Here is a 13,182-nt window from a genome sequence, read left to right as displayed (position 1 = left end):
TTTTTGATCTATCAATCTATCAGAGAGTACAACCAGAAGCCCTGCTGAATAAACTGCTGAAAATAATAATAACATACAGTGGTGCTCATAAGTTTACATACCCTGGCAGAATTTATGATTTTTTGGCCATTTTTCAGAGAATATGAATGATAACACAAATACTTTTCTTTCACTCGTTAGTGTTTGGCTGAAGCCATTTATTATCAATCAACTGTGTTTACTCTTTTTAAATCATAATGACAACAGAAACTAGCCAAATGACCCTGATCAAAAGTTTACACACCCCAGTTCTTAATACCGTGTATTGCCCCTTTAACATGAATGACAGCTAAGTCTTTTGTGGAATTTGTGGATGAGGCTCTTTATCTTCTCAGATGGTAAAGCTGCCCATTCCTCTTGGCAAAAAGCCTCCAGTTCCTGTAAATTCTTGGGCTGTCTTGCATGAACTGCACGTTTGAGATCTCCCCAGAGTGGCTCAATGATATTGAGGTCAGGAGACCGAGATGGCCTCTCCAGAACCTTCACTTTATACCACTGTAGCCAATGACAGGTCGGCTTGGCCTTGTCTTTTGGATCATTGTCATGTTGGAATGTCCAAGTACGTCCCATGCGCAGCTTCCTAGCTGATGAATGCAAATGTTCCTCCAGTATTTTTTGATAACATACTGCATTCATCTTGCCATCAATTTTGACCAAATTTCCTGTGCCTTTGTAGCTCACACATCCCCAAAACATCAACATTAACATTTTAGTCTCATCACTCCAAATGACTTTGTGCCAGAAGGTTTGAGGCTTGTCTATGTGCTGTTGGCATATTGTAAAAAGCATACTTTGTGGCATTTGCATAGTAATGGCTTTCTTTTGGCGACTAGACCATGCAGTCCATCTTTCTTCAAGTGCCTCCTTATTGTGCATCTTGAAACAGCAAAACCGCAAGTTCTCAGAAAATCCTGTATTTCACCTGAAGTTATTTGTGGGTTTTCCTTTGCATCTCAAACTATTTTCCTGGCAGTTGTGGCTGAAACTTTAGTTTGTCTACCTGACCGTGGTTTGGTTTCAACAGAACCCTAATTTTCCACTTCTTGATTAGAGTTTAAACACTGCTGATTGTCATTCTCAATTCCTTGGATATCTTTTTATATCCCTTTCCTGTTTTATACAGTTCAGCTACCTTTTCCCGCAAATCCTTTGACAATTCTTTTGCCTTCCCCAGAATCCAGAAACGTCAGTGCAGCACTGCATGAAAGATGCAAGGGTCTGTCAGGAGTCCAGAAACTCATTGACCTTTTATATACACACACACTAATTATGAGCAAACAGATCACAGGTAAGGATGGTTACCTTTAATAGCCATTCAAACCCCTTTGTGTCAACTTGTGTGCATGTTATCAGGGCCAAATCACCAGGGTATGTAAAATTTTGATCAGGGTCAGTTGTGTAGTTTTTGTTGTCATTATGATTTAAAAAGAGTAAACCCAGTTGATTGATAATAAATGGCTTCAGCCAAAAACTAACCATGAGTGAAAGACATGTTTTTGTGTTATCATTCATATTCACTGAAAAATGGCCAAGAAATCATAAACTCTGCCAGAGTATGTAAACGTATGAGCACAACTGTATGTGTATACAACTAATTAGCATTTTTTCTTTATCATTTCAGCTGCTTTAAAGAAGGAAAGGTAAAATCTGATTGGTTGTTAAGGGAAAATGGAGCCTGCATATCATGAATTCTTGCGCACAAATCTAAATTCTTATATTATAATAATGAGATATTAAGATATGTTAAATAGTTCAGACAAACCAAGTATGAAATTTGATATAGGAGGAGAATAGAAGGCAACTGTAATGGGCTTACATTCCAAGCGTTTAGAGATGTCTAGATATTATAGGTAAGGGCCCTTTCACACGGGGCGGATCAGTAATGATCCACCCCGTGAACCTCCGTTTGCTCAGCGGGGATCGCTCCGTTGATCCCCACTGAGCTGGCGGATGACAGGGCGGTCCCCGCACACGTTTCTCCGCTCTCCCCTATGGGGGGATCGGATGAACACGAACCGTATGTCTGGGGATAGAAGTTACTTTCTTGATAATAAATGGTTAGGAAGGAGAATGAATAGGGAGGGAGGCAAGGTTGGAGATGTTAGTTTTCAGGATCTCTTTAACTGTATGAAAAGTCTAAGCCAGTGTACTGTACAAAATACTTAAAGCAGTAGTAATATCATTACAAAAAAAAATAAAAAAAGTATGAGATTGAGTGAGGTAGTGGGTAAAAGAGTGGAGATGATGGTGTGGGGGACCCTACATGGTCACATTCTGGTGGAGTCTCCATGTTAAGGTCACTTTTTGGTGGAGTCTTAATGTGGATTTCACATTCTGGTGGAATCTCAATGTCGATTTCACATTATGGTGGAATCTCAATGTAAACGTCACATTCTGATGGAGTCTCAATGTGAACGGCAAATTCTGGTGGAGTCTCAAATTGAAAGTCAAATTCTGGTGGAGTATCAATGTGAAGGTCACTATTTGGTGGAGTATCTATGTAAATTTCACATTCTGGTGGAGTCCCACTGTGATGGTCACTATTTGGTGGAGTCTCGATGTGGATTTCACATTCTGGTGGAGTCTCAATGTTGATTGCGAATTATTATGGAGTCTCAATATGAACAGCACATTCTGGTGGAGTCTCAATGTGAACATCACATTCTGATGGAGTCTCAATGGGAATATGACATTCTGTTGGAGTCTTCATGTTGATGTCACATGCTGATGGAGTCTCAATGTAAACATCACATTCTGGTGGTGTTTCATTGTGAACGTCCCATGTTGGTGAAGTCTCAATGTGAACTTTGCATTTTAGTGGTTTCTGAATTATCAGACCAGCTTAGCAGAGGTTTTGTTAACTGGTAGTTTTGCCCAGAAAGTGTGTAATCTATTAGCCCTGAGATCAAACAGGAGACAGGTCACCCGCTATAGGGGGGTCATACACCAGCTGATATGTTTACAGGGAGAGAAAACAAAAGACTAATGTAGTGGGAATGTGTATGTATGGTTCCCTGTGTTGTTTTAATTGTTTTATAAACATTCATACTGTTCTTTTAATTTCTATAGGTTAGCTATGCTTAACCCCTGCCTTTAAACAGGGTCTTTACTCCCGTGGGGACAGGAGGGAATGGCCAATAACAGGACTTATTCCCAAGCATTGGTAGAGACTGAGATCTGACAACTGTGCTGGGAATGTGCTATCTAAATATAAAGTTCTGCCACCCATGGATGCATATGTGCAGTATGTGGGTGTTAAAGCCCCCGTTCTTTGCTCTGCACATATGCATACTTGCCAACTGTCCCGGATTTGCCCGGACAGTCACATGTTTTATGCAGTCCTACCATGGCTCAGTCCCGGCCTGTGTCCTGGGATCAGGGCCGGGGTGGGGGGGGCAGCAGCAATTGGGACTTTCTACTTCTGAAAGAATCTAGAGTAATTAAAAAGGAAAACTGCATGTGCACTGCACTGTACCCGCAGAACATCTGTGTGAAAGCAGCCTTATAGGGGGCTCAGGACAGTAACTGCTCATTTATTTATTTTTCTTTAGCCATGGTAACTATAGCTCTAGTATATCAGTTCAATAAAGTATAGCATTGGTTTAATGATATGCCTGTTGTAGAACAACTCACATTTTAAATGAATGCCCCACCCCTAATTAAAATACAGTCTCAGCCTACAATGATTTGATAGATGCACAGCAAAAAAAATGTGTCCCTGAAAATGTTTTTAAAATGTTGGTAAATATACATACAGTATGTGTTATGTGGAGATGCAAGGGTTTAAACATGTATGTGAGATTTTCTTTTCTTTGCATGTTGTACATTTATGGCAGCTGGTTGGTGCCACCATCTTGTTGGTTGGCACTGAGGTCATGAGCCCATGAGCCCAACCTGTAATGGGGGGAATGCAAAGCTTGCTCAAATAAAATGTTGGTTATAAGCTGACAGGTGGGGGAGACTTAGCTCACTATATAGAGCTCCAAGAATTACTGTTTGCTTCTCTTTATTTAAAAAAAAATCTGCAGATTGGTGTTTATAAGACAAAAGCCATCAATGTCCATCCCTATACATGTGTACATATGGGAATGTGACCCATCATCAATGGGGAAAAAAAGATGAGATGAAAGGGTTTCAGCCATCTTGTATCTATCAATATTTATCAATATCCACAATACTTACCAGCCAAGTCTTCTGACTTCCAGTGAGATCCATTGGCATTACAGCCGGCACCTAAACATTCAATAACAGCTCTGAAGTAGCTGCGCACAAAAGCCCAAGCCCTCTTCAATTTTGTGGGCTTTTTGGTTGGGGTATCTGCAAGCTTTTCACTGATACCTCCTTCCACATGTGATCTTCCTTTGGTGGGTTTCTCTTTGGTGTTTTTTTGAGAAACAACCTGTTTAAGTTTAAATTATTTCATTATTAAGAATAATAAAACGCGCTTTAAGCCTGCAAGAATGGAATTGTAACAATTTCTTGCTGTGGGGGTACTCAACAGGAGGGAGGGGCCAGGAGTGCAGACGAGGGACCCGAGAAGAGTTGGATCTGGGCTGCTGTGTGCAAAACTATTACACAGAAGAGGTAAGTACAACATGTTTGTTATTAAAAACAAAAAACAAAGAGACTTTATAATCACTTTAATGATTGCATTCAAACATGGACTCTGTATAGCTCTACTGCATAGGTGACATTTATTTATTTGTATGTCCACCTATTGCCATAAGGTGAAGGTGAAGAACATAGGCGTGCCCAGGAGGTATGCTTGGATATGCCTGGGCACGCCCTAATCACCCAGTACGATGCAGATATCCCCTGCTGATATTTCACCAAAGCTCCTAAAAAAATATTAAAAAAATAATAGGAAAATAAAATAATAAACATACAAAACTACTGACATTGTCCACTGCCCTACTGACACCAGTCTCTGCCCTACTGACACATCCACTGCTCTACTGACACCGTCCACTACCCTACTATTTAGAGTGTGTGTGTATATATATATATATATATATATATATATATATATATATACACACACACACACACTTGCATGTGTGTTTGACTTTTGGGGTGCATATCCTAATGCAATAGGCTGCACACACCTATGTTGGCCACTCTCCTGCAGAATGTAATAGCCAATTAATTTTGTCTAGAAAAATTCTCAAATTCAAATGAAACTTTAACTAAAGTGTTCTTTATGAACATTGCTGGCATTTAATGTTATGTGGTGGATAAGGTAGGCATGGATACATCAGCTCCTGAAAGTGTAAGAAAATAAACTGTTATATTTGTGCCAGTTCCCCATTTTAAATAGTTTTTATGCTTTTTATAATTAGTCTGTATGTCTTTTCTTTTTGAGCAACCTTGTTTTGTAAGCTGATGACTCACTTCTCTAATACTTGTTTACTAATTGTAACTTTTCAAATAAAGATGGAAAAATAGAAATACACAGTTAAAGCGGAGCTCCACCCGATTTTTAAGTCAATTCTAATAATACTAATGCTAAAAAAAAACAATGCCGAAATGGATATTTATGTTTAATAAAAATGTACAGTACCTGAGTTCTTCGTTTGCCTTCCGGTCTGGAGCCTTCGGGTTTTCCTCGGGTTATTCTTATTTCCTGTCCCGCGCAGTGTCTTCTGGGAGCTTCTGTCATAGCTCCCTTGTGATCCTATTCTGGCCTAGACGAAACATCGCGCGATTTCGGGGACCATTGCTATGGCAACACAGACGCTGACGACGCTGGTCCGCGCTGCGTGTGCGCATGCGCGAGAACGAGCGGTGGATGCTGGGAACACAGCATCACCGCAACCAGAAAGTCCCTGCCAGATTGTAATGCCCACACTAGAAATGGCAACGGAAGGAATATAAGTGTTTTTTCATCACACAAAGACAGCGGAGCGGACGTTAGAGCGGAGAGAAGTAAGTTTATTTAAGCCCTGCAATTTGCTATGTAACTAGACTATAAAAAAAAAAAACGTAATTGCATGGGAGATCCGCTTTAAGTGTCTGCTGTCATTGCTTACACATTCAGGCTGGTTTCACACTATTTTGATGTCAGACATTGCATATGATTCGCACCACATTGCTGGTCAGATCACATGCGATGTCTGTGCAATGCGAATTCAGCCATACATAATGTATGGCTTAACTTGCATTGCATTCGGACCAAAATGGTGCAGGACCCTTTTTTTGTTCTGCACTGTATTTGTATTGCATGGGTGTTCACTCCTATGTGATCTGCGAACCGATCTGGGGTTGTCATTAAATTTGTATTGACACCTGCAGTAGTTCGCATAGAGCAGTGTGAACTCCCTGTGAGAGACATGCATGCAATGAGGGAACCCGCACAGGAATTACGCTGGTTCCCGCATCGCATATAAGTGAACCCAGTCTAAAGCCCAATTAAAGCTTCATTTTAAGGCCTGGTTCACAATGCTGCAGCCACGGTTCACAGCATGGGGTCCAGTGCATCCTTGTTCACTGAGTCAGGTGTGAATCAGGTTTAGAATGTTTGCCTGAATTTGCAACCTGAATCGGAACTCAAAGATGCACAGGACCCTATTTAAATTAGGACCGCGGCTGCCCCGGAGCGGTGTAAACTGGCCATTGAGAGCCAGTTACACTCTCCTGTCATGCAAATTGGATGCAGGGAAACCCACGTGTGAACCCGGCCTAAATTATCTAAATACATTTAATGTGCAACAAAGCAAAGTCATGCAGTTCCTTTTCTTTCTAAAGTAGCCACTGCTGCCTGAAAAGCCTGCCCCCTGCCAGCATGCTGCAAGGATAACAACCCCTTTAAGTAAGTAATTGGAGTAAAGATTAGTTGTAGGTAACATGCAGACAGTGCAGGTAAGGACTCCTTTGCACTCTGCTTGCTTCTTTTTAAGGCACAGTTTCATACTACAGGTTCTCTTTAATTTCACAGCCACATTTTGGTGATATTTACTGTTGCGGGGTCAGACTTTGGATATGTTGACAACAGTGTTTAGATTACTCAGCTTCCCTCTGTGAAAAGTTGATAAATAAGTAATAATGCACTTTATTGGTCTTAAAGGCAGGTCCCCCACTCCTGATTCAATTACACTGCGAGAGGCAATCCGCAGTTGGTAGCGCAAAGCAAAGGACACTATACTGGAGGAGATTAATCATTTATTACTCCCAATTTATTTCACTTAGACAAGTTTATTCTTGCATGGTTGATTGCAGGTCAACAGTTTTACTACATTGTAAAGGAAATGGTTTTCACTAAACTGAACTGCTAAAGGGGAATTACCAAGTAGGAGAAATAATTAGGCATTAGCCATTAAGAAATTCTTAAGAGTGACCATTACATTGACCTTCAATAGCCATTTATAAAAGCATTAAAACAAAAACTGTTTTAAGGGCTCCACCAACAACTAAAAGACTGGAAAAACATAAGTTATTCGGTGAAGAGACCTGAACCTGTTCTACATTTCTTCAAAAGAAAAAGTCATTGTAATATCCACATCTCTCCCCCACTGTAATATCCACAACCCCCCCCCCCCCCCCACTGTAATATCCATATCTCCCCACTGTTATATCTACATCTCCCCCACCTCCACTGTAATATTCACATCTCCCCCACTGTAATATCCACATCTCCCCACTGTAATATCCACGTCATCTCCACACTGTAATATCCACATCATCTCCCCAGTGTAATATCCACATCTCCCCCACTGTAATATCCACATCTCTCCACTGTAATATCCACGTCATCTCCCCACTGTAATATCCACATCTCCCCCCCACTGTAATATCCACATCTCCCACACTGTAATATCCACATCTCCCCCACTGTAATATCCACATCTCTCCCCCACTGTAATATCTACATCTCCCCCACTGTAATATCCACATCTCCCCCACTGTAATATCCACATCTCCCCCACTGTAATATCCACATCTCCCCACTGTAATATCCACATCTCCCCCACTGTAATATCCACATCTCCCCCACTGTAATATCCACATCTCCCCAACTGTAATATCCACATCTCTCCCCCACTGTAATATCCACATCATCTCCCCCACTGTAATATCCACATCATCTCCCCCACTGTAATATCCACATTATCTCCCCCACTGTAATATCCACGTCATCTCCCCACTGTAATATCCACATCTCCCCCACTGTAATATCCACATCTCCCCCACTGTAATATCCACGTCATCTCCCCCACTGTAATATCCACGTCATGTCCACATCTCCCCCATACTGTAATGTCCACATCCCCCCCCCCCCATACTGTAATGTCCACATCTTCCCCCATACTGTAATGTCCACATCTCCCCCCATACTGTAATTGTCCACATCTCCCCACATACTGTAATATCCACATCTCCCCACATACTGTAATGTCCACATCTCCCCACATACTGTAATGTCCACATCTCCCCCGTAATGTCTATATCTCCCTGCTCTTACCAGAATAGAAAACACAGCAGGCAGCAGACCCGTCCGCAGACGACACAAGCAGGCGGGTGATGATGATGTCAGCACACCGCTACTAGGCCACCGCTGGGTGTACCAAGATGGCCGTGGCTCCGGAGCTAGGCTGAAGCCGCGGCCTTTCCTATGGGCGAGACTGCAGAGCTCAATCCACAGACCGTAACGATCAAAATTATTTTGATCGATCAAAGAAATTAACGATTAATCGAGGAATTAATCATTAATTTTCGCAGCCCTACTCGAAAGGCAATCAGATTTTCCCTGGATCAACTTTACCTATAAATGTTATTACCCAGTTATATTATGTACATTTAGAAAAGAATCCAGGCCTTTAAAGCAATCTACTGTGCTTGCCAGAACCACCTCTGGAGGGAGTCTATTCCACATTTTCACTGCTCTGATGCCGCGTACACACGATTATTTTTCGGCATGAAAAAAAACAACGTTTTTAAAAACGTCATTTAAAATGATCGTGTGTGGGCTTCACATCATTTTTCGGCTTCTGAAAAACGACCAAAAAAAATTCGAACATGCTGCATTTTGTAACATCGTTTTAAAAAATATTGTTTTTCAGGATGTAAAAAATTATCGTGTGTGGGCTAAAATGACGTTTTAAACCCGCGCATGCTCAATAGCAAGTTATGAGACGGGAGCGCTCGCTGAGGTAAAACTACCGTTCATAATGGAGTAAGCACATTCATCACGCTGTAACAGACAGAAAAGCGCGAATCGTCTTTTACTAACACGGAATCAGCTAAAGCAGCCCAAAGGTGAATAGAACTTCCCCTTTAGAGTGCCGTCGTACGTGTTGTACGTTACATCGCTTTTTTCATCATTTTTTAAAAACGATGGTGTGTGGGCAACGTAGTTTTTAATGATGAAGTTGGAAAAACTTTGTTTTTTGGACATGCTGAAAAACGTTTTTTTTTTTCATGCCGAAAAATAATCGTGTGTACGCGGCATTACTGTGAAGAAACCTTTCCATATTTGGAGATGAAATCTTTTTTCCTCTAGACGTAAAGAGTGCCCCCTTGTCCTCTGTGATGACCTTCGTGAATAACTCAACACCAAGCTCACTATTTGGACCACTTATGTATTTGTACATGTTGATCATCAGGTACGTAATTAGGGGTGCTGGGGAGGTTCCTACACACAAAAGGTTTTTTAAATCTTAATGCATAGAATGCATTAAGATAAAAAACCTTCTGCCTTTACAACTTCTTGAAATCACACATATTTGAACGGTTGTCATGGTCATTGGGGCGCGACTTATGATGTGACTTTAGTGTCCAAACAAGTCGCACAAAAGTGAATGGAGCCTTAGTGTTTTTGCTACTGAAACTTGTTTAGACTTTGTAAAATATCTGTTATAGGAAATATCAGGATGAGGGACAATGCGTGGGTGTGTGATCGCAGACATGGTTTATCTTTGTCATTCGTTTATTGGTAGACTACAGCTGTGTTTGTCCAAATATTATATTGCTATTACTATTTTAGATTTTTAATTTTATTATTGTTTATTATTATTTCACATTCTGTAATAGACTTTTTCTTTCTTTATTCAGTTTTTTTTTTTTTTTGCTTAGTCAGGCTTTTTGCCGATTGGCATGCTGTGATCTGTACCCATAACAAGCAGGGAGGATTCCGTGATTGAACACAAACACAAATAAAGCAAAGCAGAAAAAAGACATAACAGAGCGAAAAAAGAGATGTAAAATGTAAGATTTAAATGTACGATCTCAAGATTTAAGAGTTTGTGTTAGGGACTCCCTCCCCACCTAGGCAGGGGTCACCATGATGTACCTTTAGGGACAGTTCACACCACATGCAGTCCAGTGCGTTTTTTTAACTGCATCAAAAACGCATGGAAAGTAGGTTATATGGTTTCCAATGGCATAGTTCACACCAGTGCGGTCAGTTCGGTCAGTTCCAGAAAAATTGCATTTTTCCTGCACTGACCTGTACTGGAAAGCAGTAAATGCATCAAAAATGCACTGGAAAGCATCAAAAATGCAGCAGACCCCAGTACAGTAATAAAAATAAAATATAAAAAAAAACAGGAAAAAGAAAGAAAAAAACATCTGCAATACTTCTGGACATGCATCAAAAACATGTTACAAGTGCGCATGCAGAAATGCATCCAGAACGGATTTGGAGTGCGTTTTTGTGGTGTGAACCAGCCTTTAGGGCCAGGTCACACTATATGCGGTGAAAGACCTTTTACCGCATGGATACAACAATTGATTCCTATTTGTCCCATTCACACTGAAACCTAGCCTAGCACTGAATCACACTGTGCTGAGGCAGAACTGTTATACCGCACATGGCCAGCGGGGTCACTGTTTACAGCGGGGCTTTACTGTCGTTTTAGCTGCGCTTTTTGGGCGCTAGTGGGGAACGTACAACCCGAAGCAAACAAGGGGTTAATACCGCCTGCAAAGCACCACTCCCAAAGCTCTTTGCAGGTGTTTTGGCAGCAGTGGCAATTAATTTCTATGGGCAGTTGTGTTTTAGGAGCGATGTATACACCGCTCCTACACCACCCCAAAGATGCTGCTTGCAGGACTTTTTTTAGGCTGTTTTTACACTAAGGCACTTTGCAGGTGATATAGCGCTTAACATAGCGCTTTCAAAGCGCCTTGAAAGCGCCACTCCTCTCACACCAATGTGAAAGCCTGAGCAGTGCGCTGGCAGGATGCTAAAAAAAAGTCCTGCTAGCAGCATCGTTGAGGCAGCGCCCCTGCCCATTGAAATCAATGGGCAGCGCAGGCAAAGCGCTAGCACACTGTGGATCCCTAACACCTTGTCCAGCCATTCATTGTAATAAAGCATCACACACAGTGTCAGTGCAACCTTCTGTGACCACATAGGACTTCTTCATCAGACAAGTGTCTTGGGAAGAGCTTTTGTTCAGCCTAAAAACATCTCCCTGACATTGATAGTGTTGTGATCTCTTTATTAAACATTTGGAGAAGATACTACAGATCCACGGTGTGCTGGAGACATGCGCTTTTTTCTATGTGCTGATCATTCTTCTGTCCCCAGACCCGTGTCTGACCAGAGCAGGATGAGATGTGACATGACGCAGTATGACAAGGCAGTCTGTGAATGTTTATTGAATGTATAAACATGTATCCCTGCAGATTTACTCCTACAGAGTTACCATTGTGCTACATTTCATAATATTCATTGGCTTGATGTTAGACAGAACAGTATGACACCATTCCCTTCACGAGGATTCCTAAAGCGTAATGCAAGGAAGAACCTCAGGCAAATACAGTAAATAAAAACACGCTGGGATTATCATATGTGTTCTTTGCATCAGGATATATATACATTTTTTTCAAAGAGAAGTATAGGGCTTTTATTTATTTTTTCACATTCATACTTACCTAGGTGGATGCTGCATCTGTCCCCCGGGGGCCTCTTTACTGAGAACCGAGCCACCGAACATCGCCGATTGCTCGATTCTCTTGGCTTCCCTAGCGGAGAGCTGCTGCCTGTCAGTCAGCAGCTTTCCTGCTCTGCTCCTCCACGCTCATTGGATCGCTGAGCTGTGGAGGAGCGGGGAGCGGCTGTCTCAGCGGTTCACTGAGAGGCCAAGACAGCTATCAGTCCAGACACCTGGCGGATCCAGACTCCCAGAGTCTCGATGACGCGGTGCCTGGACTGATCGTGGTGACCTCAGCAGAGAGCGAACTTCAGACCGTTCTCAGGTGAAAACTGGTCACAGGAGTGCAAAACAGATTGCACTCCTGTGACCCATAGGAGAAGCCCAGCCAAACGATGCAAGGATTTTTGACACCCTAGGCGACCTCATTTCGACTCACCCCCTTGGCTCCACCCCTAACTCCATGTATACCCCACCTTTTTAATGAAGCTCCCATCAAATTTAAATGCAGCTTCACCAGCGCCCATCAATGGAGCCTCACAAGCACCCATCAATGAATGTTTGCTTTCTTCCATTCATTCAGGAGTTGGAACACAGGCACAGCCTTCCGCCGCCTCTGACACTATGGGAGTTATTTCCGAAAGGCAAATCCACTCTGCACTACTAATGCAAACTACAGGTGCAAAGTACACTTGAAATTGCACTGAAACAAGTGCAGTCGCTGTAAATCTGAGGGGTAGATCTGAAATGAGGGGAAGCTCTGCTGATTTTATTATCCAATCATGTGCAAGCTAAAATGCTGTTTTTTATTTTCCTTGCATGTCCCTCTCGGATCTACAGTGACTGCACTTCCAAGTGTACTTTCAGTGCAATTTCAAGTGCACTTTCGTAAATAACCCCCTAGGTACAAACAGAGTGGCGACTGCCTGCTGATGCTGAGACTTGTTGCAGAGAGTAGGCATACCAGTGGCTCGGGTGCCCCTATGCAGCAGTACACCCTAGGTGTTTGCCTAGTAGTAGCACTGGCCCTGTGGATTACACAGGAGTCCTGTGCGTCTTTGGCTCAGTTTCAGTTCCGAATTCGGGCCTGATTCGTCTCTGAAATGGAGAACGGGGACACACTAGACCCCTGCTGTGACCTGCATCCGAATTAAGTGTGAACCCAGCCTAAAATATGGCTTCTCTGTATACTGATGGGAGGGTTTCTTTGATTGGTTTAGAGGGGGAAGAGACTCTAGAGCCCCTAGTGTGCTGATTCCTCCAAGGAGCA

General features: G+C 42.2%; 1 protein-coding gene across 1 annotated transcript in view; it reads left to right on the top strand.

The window, feature by feature from the left end:
* The window catches only part of STK39 (serine/threonine kinase 39), a 446,908-nt gene that overhangs the window by 60,070 nt on the left and 373,656 nt on the right, over window positions 1-13,182 (top strand). The gene's annotated exons all lie outside the window — the stretch shown is intronic.

The sequence above is a fragment of the Rana temporaria genome, chromosome 6, assembly GCF_905171775.1.
Source record: "Rana temporaria chromosome 6, aRanTem1.1, whole genome shotgun sequence".
Lineage (NCBI taxonomy): Eukaryota > Metazoa > Chordata > Amphibia > Anura > Ranidae > Rana > Rana temporaria.
This window is presented reverse-complemented; position numbering and strand designations above follow the sequence as displayed.